Here is a 10,579-nt window from a genome sequence, read left to right as displayed (position 1 = left end):
GATAAAAATGTTCATGAATTTGATAAAGTTCATAAAGTTGAAAAAAGTTCATGATTTGAAGAAAAAAAACACAAAAAGGAAAAACCTCTAAGGAAAACCGGCCAAACAAACACATTGAACCAACATGAAAAAACGGCTGAAAGCTACTACTCCCTCTATTCCAAAATATAATGCGCCCACGCTTTCTGAGGTTCAGCTTTGACCATAAATTTAACCAACGAGACCAACTGCGGCGGGAGAAAAAATTATATAATTGGAAACTTCTTTCGAATACGAATTCACTGATATAATTTTTGCTCCCGCCGCAATCGGTCTTGATAGTTAAATTTATGGTAAAAATTGAACCACGGGATAAAGAAAACACTACATTGTAGAATGGAGGGAGTACTTCCTCCGTTCCAAAATAGTATAAAGTTAGAAGGAATAGAAGCTTCCTAAAACAAGATGTAAAAACCAATTCGGCAGCCAGATACCCGCTCGAGCTTCGCGTTCGCGCGTAACGCTTTGTATGGGCCAGTCCATATATAATCTATGGAATGGGGGTGTGCGCTCTGTACCATTATAAAATCACTAATTTAAGAGTACTCATCGCAAAGATCATTTCACCTTCTCAGATTGTGGGGCGCTGTATGTGCGTTACTTGTCGTAACCTGAGAGTTTTCTCATTTTTAGTAGATCCGTTTATTCAAAATCTTTTATCTGTTAAACTGTGTGTCCGAATCTTGAACCGTTTTTACCATTGGATTTCTCGCATCGAGATCTTTAAAACTAGATCCATGTTGATAGGTTTTAACAAAAAAATCCATGAAAAAACCCGAATCAAAAGCATGTCTTCTTGTTTCCAAAAGAAGCGCGACCGTGCCTCTCGCGAAATCACAACAATCATGCCTCTCGCGGAAGCAAAACCGTGCCTCTCAAGAAAGAAAGAAAAACAGAAAACATGTTTTTTCCTTTCCGAAAGAGACACGGCCGTGCCTCTCGCGAAATCACAACCGTGTCTCTTGCGGAAGCAAAACCGTGCCTCTCGTGAAAGAAAAAAAAACAGATATGCATTTTTTTTATTTTCGAAAGGCACGACTGTGCCTCTCGCGAAAGAAAAAACCCAGAAAACATGTTTTTTCGTTTCCAAGAGGCATGGTCGTGCTTCTCGAGGAAGCAAAAAGAAAAAAGAAAATGCGTTTTTTCACGCAATTTTTTTTTTCATTTCTTTACCCAAAAGCTAAGAAAGACCGATGAAAAAACAAAACGTCGAAAAAAACTAGAACAAAAACCGTTTAAAAACCGAAAACGCATGCAGAAAATCAAAAATAACAAAATGCGAATGGAGCACTCAGAGTGCGACACATGGCGGGGCGACTGAAAGCGCGCCAAGTGACGTTGATGGTTGCGAGGCTCCGGAATGAGCGCTCGTCAACTAGTTGCTCCCGTACCATTTTAACGGACACCGAAGGCACCAACTAGAAAATGCGAAAAATTTACCGTGCAATCGCTAGGGATAGCCTCGTATGCGAGGCCCAATGGGAAGGAGAGAGGCCAGTATTTTTTTCTGGTTATATATACCCCTATATAGTATGCGAATAACTTTGAAAGATGATCGTTATATGAAGCTAATCCGACGATGCAGAGATGGCAAATCCGAGCACTGCTAGCCGTTGGATATCATCTACATTCCACCAGATTTTGCCACATGTACAATCTAGAAAACTTCATGGTTAAACTTAAGCATAATGCACAAACCTCAAACACACAAGCATTTCTCCTTTGTTCTAGAATCTTTGTATCATAGTTGCTCAATTTTTTTCTAGATGGATTGCCATTATTTGTTTTTACTTTATGCTTTACAACGCACAATTTCATGAATCTTAAAATAGATTAGCTTTTCTATAAAATTAATTGATTTTGAATGAGATGAACTATAAGAATTAAACGAACATCTACATCATCATATATGACTCAAAACTTACATGCTATAATGTGGTATTTATTCATATTTTGTTGCCAAATCCCATACGTGCAATGCAAGTGTACCTTACTAGTTGGTAGTGGTTTCTTAAGCAGCTTCTTCCGTTTTGTGTCAGGGTGATATTTTCTAGTCTTTCTTCCCATTTTATTCCACCAGCTTTCCACTTGTTGTTCCTTTTCCATTTTATTTATTTCCTCTTCCTTTTATATTTTTCTTTCTTTTGAAAATGTTCGTGAGTATTTTTTAGATGTTCATGATTTTCGGATAAAATGATCACCTATTATGACAAAAACCTCATGCATTCAAAAAAATACTCAAAATATTTACTTATTTAAAAAATAGTTTACATTTAAGAAACCATAATTGCAGAAAAATCATAATTATTCCAGAATGTAACTTTTTCTATATAATGTTCACAAATTTCTAAAATTACAATTTTTATAAATTGTTCGCATAATGTTCAGACATTTTTTTAAAAGTTCACACATGTGGATAAAAATATCCACTAAATTTCAAAATGTTCACATGCCCTTTCTAAAAAATGACTGTGCAACTCTATATAGTGAATGGAGTAAATGGAGAAGAATATTAAAACTCAAAAGATTACAGTGCTCGATAACAGAAACAATGACAAAGCGCCTAACATATGAGAGACCTTGATGGCGCACATGGCGCGTCATGGGCATGTCATTTGGGTTCGACCGTTTCTTCTAGATTGAGTGTTTTTTCTTGGTTTGCTCTTGTTTCTGTGCCGGTTTTTGAAAATGGAACAACTATGTTTAACATTTGAACAAACATTTATGTACATATTTTGAACAAACATTTGTAGAGAAATGGCAAATGAAACTACCATGGAACGTGCAATACAAAGTGTCATTTTGCACCTACAATAAAGCTGTCATGACCTACTCAATGAAATTATCATGACCCTTGATGTTTTTGGCCATAGCAAATTATGATTTTGATGCCATGGAAACTTATCTTCATTTCTTCAAAAGCATGGCATTTTTGTAAAAGTAACATGGCATTTTTTAAGAACATGGCAAAATTATTAATAACATCATGACATTTTTTATTATTAACATGTAGTTTTTATTATTAAAATATCAGCATTTTTATCTATAGCACGCCAAATTTATTTTTAATGGCATGCCAATTTTGTTTTTGATTCATGGCAAATTTTGCTTTTTGTGTTTTTTTTACACCAAGAGATACACAGCATGGTGATTTTAGTTTTTGCATCATGGCATTTTATTACTTAAGAGCGTGGTACTTTTACAATTAAGAGCATGGCATTTTATTATCTATAGCATGGTAAATATATTTTTAAATGTATAGAAATTTTAATTTTTGAATCATGACACTTTAGTTTGTGTGTTTTTGGTTTTGACAAAGAAAACACACATCATGGCAATTTTAATATTTGCATCATGGCATTATTTTTAATGTTATGGAATTTTTATTGTGGAAAATATGAGAATTTTGTTATCTTATACACGACAAATTTACTCTAAATTTTCTTAATAACAAAGAATTTTTTGCCATATCTTGAAACTGTTTGTTTTTAGCCCGTGGGAAAAATAAGAGAGAAGTGTTCCGAAACCATGGCAATTTTTTAATAAATTTCCATGGCATTTTTGTAAAAATAACACGACAGTTTTAGTAAGATCATGGCATTTTTATTATTGTGAGCATGGCAATTTAATTAATAAGATCGTGACATTTTTTATTGTTAAGAGCATGTCATTTTTAGTATTAAAGATCATGGCATTTTTTTCTATAGCATGGTAAATTTATTTTTAATGGCATGGCAATTTTAATTTCTGAATCATGGCTATTTTTGTGATTTTTTTTGACAATGAGAAATACAAAGTAGGACAATTTTAATATTTATATCATGCCAATTTTATTATCTAAGAGCATAGGTTCTTTTCCTATTAAGAACATGGCATTTTCCTATATGTGGCATGGTAAATCTATTTTTTCAATGCATAGCAATTATAATTTTCTAATCACGGCAATTTTATTTTGTGTGTTCTTTGTTTTGACAAAGAAAATACACACCATGATAATTTTAATATTTGTATCATGGTATTCACTGAGAAAAGCGCTCCGATAATGCGGTCCTAATCCCCGCAAAAAAAAAAGATAATGCGGTCCTAAAAACACGGGTCGTAGGAGAAAGAACATCCCCGACGCGCCTTGTCAAATTGATCAGGACTAAACAAACCCACACGCTCCTGTGGCGAGGATCGTTTCGTTTTCTCCGTCGATCAAAGCTGGTATCGTCTTCAAAACCAGCAGTCGCTAAAAACTTATATCGTCGTCAAAACCAGCAGCTTGAGCTTTTGACAACCGTACGTGTCCATGCATGCCATGCACGGGCACGTGACTCCGGAAGTCGAATTTACCAAAACCACGCGCCGTAGCTAATCCGCAACCGTTCAGGTCGTCCTTCGTGCGCGCTCCTTCAAGTGGCCGCGCTGCGGCATGCACCGACCGTGGCTGCCAAGACTGGCCGCGGCGGTCGACGGTGACGAGACGAGACCGGGCTGGTTGAGCTCATGTATTAAATATTTGGTAAAAGTCTATTTCTCATCCCTAAATTATTGACTTGACTCACTTTTCTCTCTGAAAGACTAGCTAGGAGCTCCTAGAACTTGGTCTATGTTGATTAAACGAATTGGTAAACAAATTTCAACTCAGAGAAGACACGTTTGGAATAAACACCGACCGAGTAGTAAGAGCGAGCTAGCTCTGGTCGCATACATATATATCAGGGTTCAGACACAGGCTTAATTTTTTTTTCTTTAGGTGCCCCTGCGTCCATATACGACAACATGCACGCATATACACTCATCCTCATGAATGTATATACACACATTTTATCTTTATGAGCATCTTCAAAAGACTGAGCTTATCTTTTTATATTAACAACATCGTCACAAACATCTCATAGTTAACGGACATGCCATGTCACTGAAAGAGTTGCACCAACAACAAATAACTGCACTTAGTAAGGTCTGCATGCATCTAATTTCTAGCATGTGCAAGAAAGATGCACTCGATACTCTCTGTCAGTTCTGAGTACTTTTCTCTACATGTTTTGACACTAAACCAACAGACCGGTTGATAGTGGCTGGCAACAACAAAGTACGTTAATTGCCGAAGGGAAATCCATAGCACATATGGAAAAATTGCCACGAACTTAAATTTAATAGCATGGACATCCGATCACGGTAAGAAACACATACTCTGGTAATGATCGCGGGAAATATCTGTTGCATCGGTGCTTGTGGTGCTACTGGTGCACCAGACCTCCGTAGCACATTTTAAAATGTTCTAAAAATGTGAAAACAATTGAGCACATTCACACAACATTAATGTTTGCTGTCACAAAAATGATAAATCTAACACTGAATAATATGTAATGTAAGTTGGGCTTTAGACTTGGCCCATTACTACATTGATGTCAAATTTATTATTTTTATATATTGAGAAATGTTTCAAATTTTGATTTGAAATTTTACGACAACAAACGTTGATGCTGTGTGAATGTGCTTTTTTTTACATTTTTTTGAACAATTTAAAATGTGCTAGGAGTCGTTCCCGTGGCATGCATACGAAGTCGTCCACATCACTAGCAACCATGACAAAATGGGGTGAATAGTGCAGACAAGGTAGAGTGATGCATCTACTATATACGAATCTATACGGTTGTACTACGCGAGATGGTAAAAGAGGAAGGCACGCATGCCATATCCTTTTTCCTGTCTTGAACTTAATTGGTACTGGTAGAATTCGAACCAAAAAAAAGTCTGAAACATGTGAGTCGGCGTGTTTGACCACATGCATGCTACGTTTTCACCTACGGCCAGGTATTCGATTTCACGTTTGAACAATTGAACGGCGCTCGGAAGAACTTTTAATCCTAGGTTGGTGAGGCAAGCATTAATTACATGGACTCGGTGCAAGCCGACACGTACGGTAAACCCAAAGTCGGTGTAAAGAATTTTTCATAAATTTCGGTGTCAAGTCTGTTGTTCAGAAGTCTTCTCTTCGCGGGGTCGGTACAGCTAGAAAACCTGTTATTTTCGTGTAGCTGTGGCTGTGGGCGTGAACCAGCTCTGCACGTTCGTGCCGGCAACCTACGTTCGTCCATACGCTGATGTGCAGCATTAAAACAACGAAACTTCTTCATTCCTGCCACCAGCGGCAACAAATGAGTTTTAGCTAGATATTGACCGGTAAACCTTTGACCGCTATTTTGGATATCTACAGCTCAGCAAACAAATTTAAACATATTTCACTATTTTAAAGGTTATCAAACCGTTTTAATAATACTCAAATTCTTCGCAGAAAATAATACTAAAATTAGTAGCGTGAACTTTCTGTTGCGCCGGCATCTTCTAGTTCTTGCCCTGATGGCAACAGGAAAGTCTATAACTTGATCTAGCAAGCCTCCGTGGCTCACTGGATACGGGTTATGACGATGGAAGGTTGTCTCCGGGGGTCTAGCTACATATGCATGCATGCGTCGCGGGCAACTTGCTCGGCGCGCTACATGCCCGTTGTGTGACATGGAGGAGGAAGATGACTTCAACGCGTTAATAACATGCAGTAATGCAGCACGTCTCTGGGGCTATGGCAAAAGTATGGCTGATATCCAGAAAAGAACTGATCATTAACACCGGAGAGGAATGGTTATTACATCTTCTACCATGTACTCCCTCCGTTCGGGTTTATTGAGCCCCGGATGAAGGGAGGCAGGGAGCGTGCCCGCTCCTATTAGAGCATCTACAACCGGACCCCTTAAATCCGTCTCAAACGCCCGGGCAGGCTGTCCGATCATGATTTTTTGACTCAGACAGGCCTCTCAAACGGCCCTCAAACGACCAGGCTAACCGGTACCCTTCATATCCAGCCCAAATATGGGTCGCATATGGGGCCGCCCGGGCACACCCGCCACGTCGGTCCCGGCTCATGCTGGCCCACCCGACCCCACTTACATTCGTCCCCATCCTCTCGTCGAAGCAAACCCTAGTCATTCCACTTCACTCCCCTCCACTCCCCTCTATCACCCGAGCTCATCTCCGGCGGTTTGCGACCTTCTCCGCCATGGCAGGCAGCGGATCGGACTTCGACCAGTCCGGATCCGTCGACTGGGGTGTCGTCCCGTGTGGGTTGGAGGTGGCAATGACAGTCCGCATTGCACTCCGCCGCTCTCGGGAGGACAGCGCCCGGCCGACGGACGGATCCGTCTGCCGCGACACCATAGCATCGGCTCACTGGGCGCTTGGGTCCTCTGGTGCTGGATCCTCGCGGTCCCAGCCGGAACACCTCTCCTTCTCCCTCACCGGTCGGGCAGAGTATGAGTCCCACCGGGAACGGGCGGCCCAGCGTGGGAAGGAGAGGATAAGGGGCGTTGAGGCCCGTATCGCGGCGGAAATGGCGGCGGCGCGGGCGGCCGCAGAGGAGGAAGCCATCTGCGCCCGTATTGTGAGGAAACGACAGCGGAGGAACACGCGCGCCCTTGTCCGTGAGTAGAATCGGGCAGTCCATGCCATGGCCGGACTGCCATCGAAGGAGGACAAAGAGGACAACGACAATGAGGACAGCTCCGGCGACGAGCAGATCCGGCTCGATCCATACTACGTCTTTGACCGGTACTTCCGCGAGAAGGACAACAAGGGCGCCGGGAAGGGCAAGGGCAGCCGTGGATGAACTCCACCATAGCTAAACATGCCAAATTTTGGTAGTCCGATGGCATGTTTAGTGTAGTGTGATGGAGTAGTCGGACGATGCGTGTGCGTCGACGTAGTTGCATGAGTTTGTATGGATTTGAGATATGGTAATTGAGGTGTCCGGATGTGGATTGAATTTTTCCAGGAGCGCGCGTCCGGTCAGTGGACGCGTCCGGGCGCGTCCGTGGGCGTGTGAGGGGCCGGATTTGCCAAGTCCGGCTGTAGATGCTCTTAGGCCCCTTCATCGATATATTGTTCGTCTTCTGAAGCGTACTACTAAATTTCATTGAGGCTACTTATAGTGGAGAGTACCATATACTAGCATCATGCACATGATACTAGTGTATGTATGATATTACCTTCATAGCCCATAGTATCATAGAGATCATATTTATTGTTATGCATGACACAAAGTAGTATAGCATTTAACATAATACTGTATCTACCTATGTTCCTCTAACCTCCTCTCTCTTTTTTAATTATCTGCCACATCAACATATTTGTTATTTCCGAATGCATGATACCATTTAAGATGCCATCACTATGGCCAGCCTGAAGGACTAGTACTCCTCCTAGCACAACGCCACGGCTAGCCAGGCAATGCATGCACTTCTAGTCCTTCGATTGGCGCATCCATGCACCATGCAGCATCCAAGGCCGGGAGAAAGTAGCAGCATCACTGTGCGCGTGAGCTGGCGCCGGCTTCCAAAGCATCATAGCAAGTACAATAGCAGGTTTATAGCCCGCTTACATGCCAATTTTTTCTATGTGAAGAAGAGAGAGATGAAAAAATGAGAGGAGTGGGCTTGATGCAAGTGCCTAGCTATATGCGGATTCCTAGGTGATACAATAAATATGAAGAAAGAGATGGAGAGAAGATGAGAAAAGGTAGCATTCTTATAGCCAGTATAGCTAACCTTATTGTATGAGTGGCTATAAGTGGTGGCTCTATATGACATGGCAACCTCATATAGCCAGCATTTTGCTATACTATTAACCATGCTCTCATGAAATTAAATGGCTGCATTTTCAGGGAATTAATCATCTTGCCTTGGTACCTATGATTTGGTCAGAGGCCTAATAAACTTGGACGGAGGTAGTACCCGTCTGATGTGCGAGAGATGATTAGTATGCTCATATTAAGAATCTGGCACCTCCACAATGAATTGACTCATGGTAAGGATACCTCCCCCCACCCCCACCCCCACCCAGCGGGAAGCACGGAAAATTTTCTTGTGCAGTTACCTCAGCTCTATCCGTCTGACTACGAAGTAGATTATCAGAGAAGAGGCTCCAACATATGTCTGTCCAGGCTCAGCAGGGTAAGGACCGGCATCCGGATCCTCCTTGGGTGTCGTCACTAGCGAATTGGCTTGCTTTGTCGGTCGATGGATCATTTTCCCCAGAGTAAGGATCGGTTGGTGCATGAATGATCCTCCGAGATCATGGAGGTGTTGTTATTTTTGCAGCATGTTAGTTGTTGTTCTTCTGCAATAATGCACTTGAAGCTGAGATAAAGGCACTCATGATTGGAATGTCACTTGCCCTCCAATGGTCGTCCCTTCCGATTCTAGTGCAATTTGATTTGGTGGGTGCCCTCTCTGCAATGAAGGATGCTTTTCTCGACAAATTGCCATACGGTCAACAGGATAAGGAAATCAAGCATTTTATGCTAGATAGGGAGTTTAAACATGCCAATGTCACTAGATCTCAAAACAGGGTTTCATGTTGTCTTGTTAATTATGCTTGTAAGACACGTAGCACCGCCTGTTGGTTGCAATGTGGCCCCCTTTCATTCATAATCTTGTGTTAGCAGATTGCAGCCCTGATTCTATGGAATAAAAATCCCTTTTACTCGCAAAAAGACAAATTAGTAGCATGTTTTTCCTTGACACGGCACCCTTTTCCATAAGAGCATGTAAACCGTTATATGTCCCCACAAAAAGAGTAGCATACTATATGTGATCTTATAGATCAATGAGACAACCACCTAGAGGCTTGAAAGACAAAGATATATGTTAGCAAATATGCTAATAGAACATTGCAAAAAGTAGACTTAGCGTGTCTACCACAAGCTCGAACTACCTGTTGCATGCCTTGTGGCATGCATTCGTAGGAGTTTTACACTAGAAAATGACCGGTGTAATAATCCCATTTGGTCCGGGTTGTGTTTCGTAGGCCTGCTTTCTTTCTTTTCTTTTCCATTTTGTCCATGCTGTCACGCCTTGTACCTTTATAAAAAATATCCCCATCGATGAATTTACCAGCTTTCTTTCGACGATAGAAAATACTGTTTAATCAGTATACGGGATTTAAAGAAAACGAAATACAAGTCAAGAATATGATTAATTTGCATACCAACATGTGATTGGATGGTTAGGAGGACAGTGATATCCCCAATCCATCAGACTTGGCATTGGGGTTCGTATTTTTTTGGATTTATTTCAGACCTTCTGGCGATGTGCGTTCAGTGAGAGGAGACGTTTCCATCGACAACGAATGTGTCCGTGGCGACTTCGTTAATCTCAACATGATATACCGGCAGTCTCTCGGAGGTGCTCTTAGAGATAAAGTGTGCGTGCGTGCGTTCATAAGGGTGAGTGTATGCTCGTGTATGTGAGCGACTTCAAGTGTAATGTGTTCAAATGAAAAAGAATATATCTTTTTAATATGATTAGTTCCAAATAAGAAAGGCTCCCCCCCTCTCCTCTCCTCCCCTCCCGCGACGCGCCCGCGCGCGCCCGGAGGGCTCCCTGCGGCCGCGGCCCTCGGCCCCGCCTCCCTCCCCTTCCCCCCGCCGTCGCCGTCGAGCTCCGTCGGGCAAAGCCCGGGGGGCGCGGCGACGGCGGGCCCTCCTTCCCCATCCGCTTGG

This window comes from Triticum dicoccoides, chromosome 2A (genome assembly GCF_002162155.2).
Source record: "Triticum dicoccoides isolate Atlit2015 ecotype Zavitan chromosome 2A, WEW_v2.0, whole genome shotgun sequence".
Classification (NCBI taxonomy): domain Eukaryota; kingdom Viridiplantae; phylum Streptophyta; class Magnoliopsida; order Poales; family Poaceae; genus Triticum; species Triticum dicoccoides.
This window is presented reverse-complemented; position numbering follows the sequence as displayed.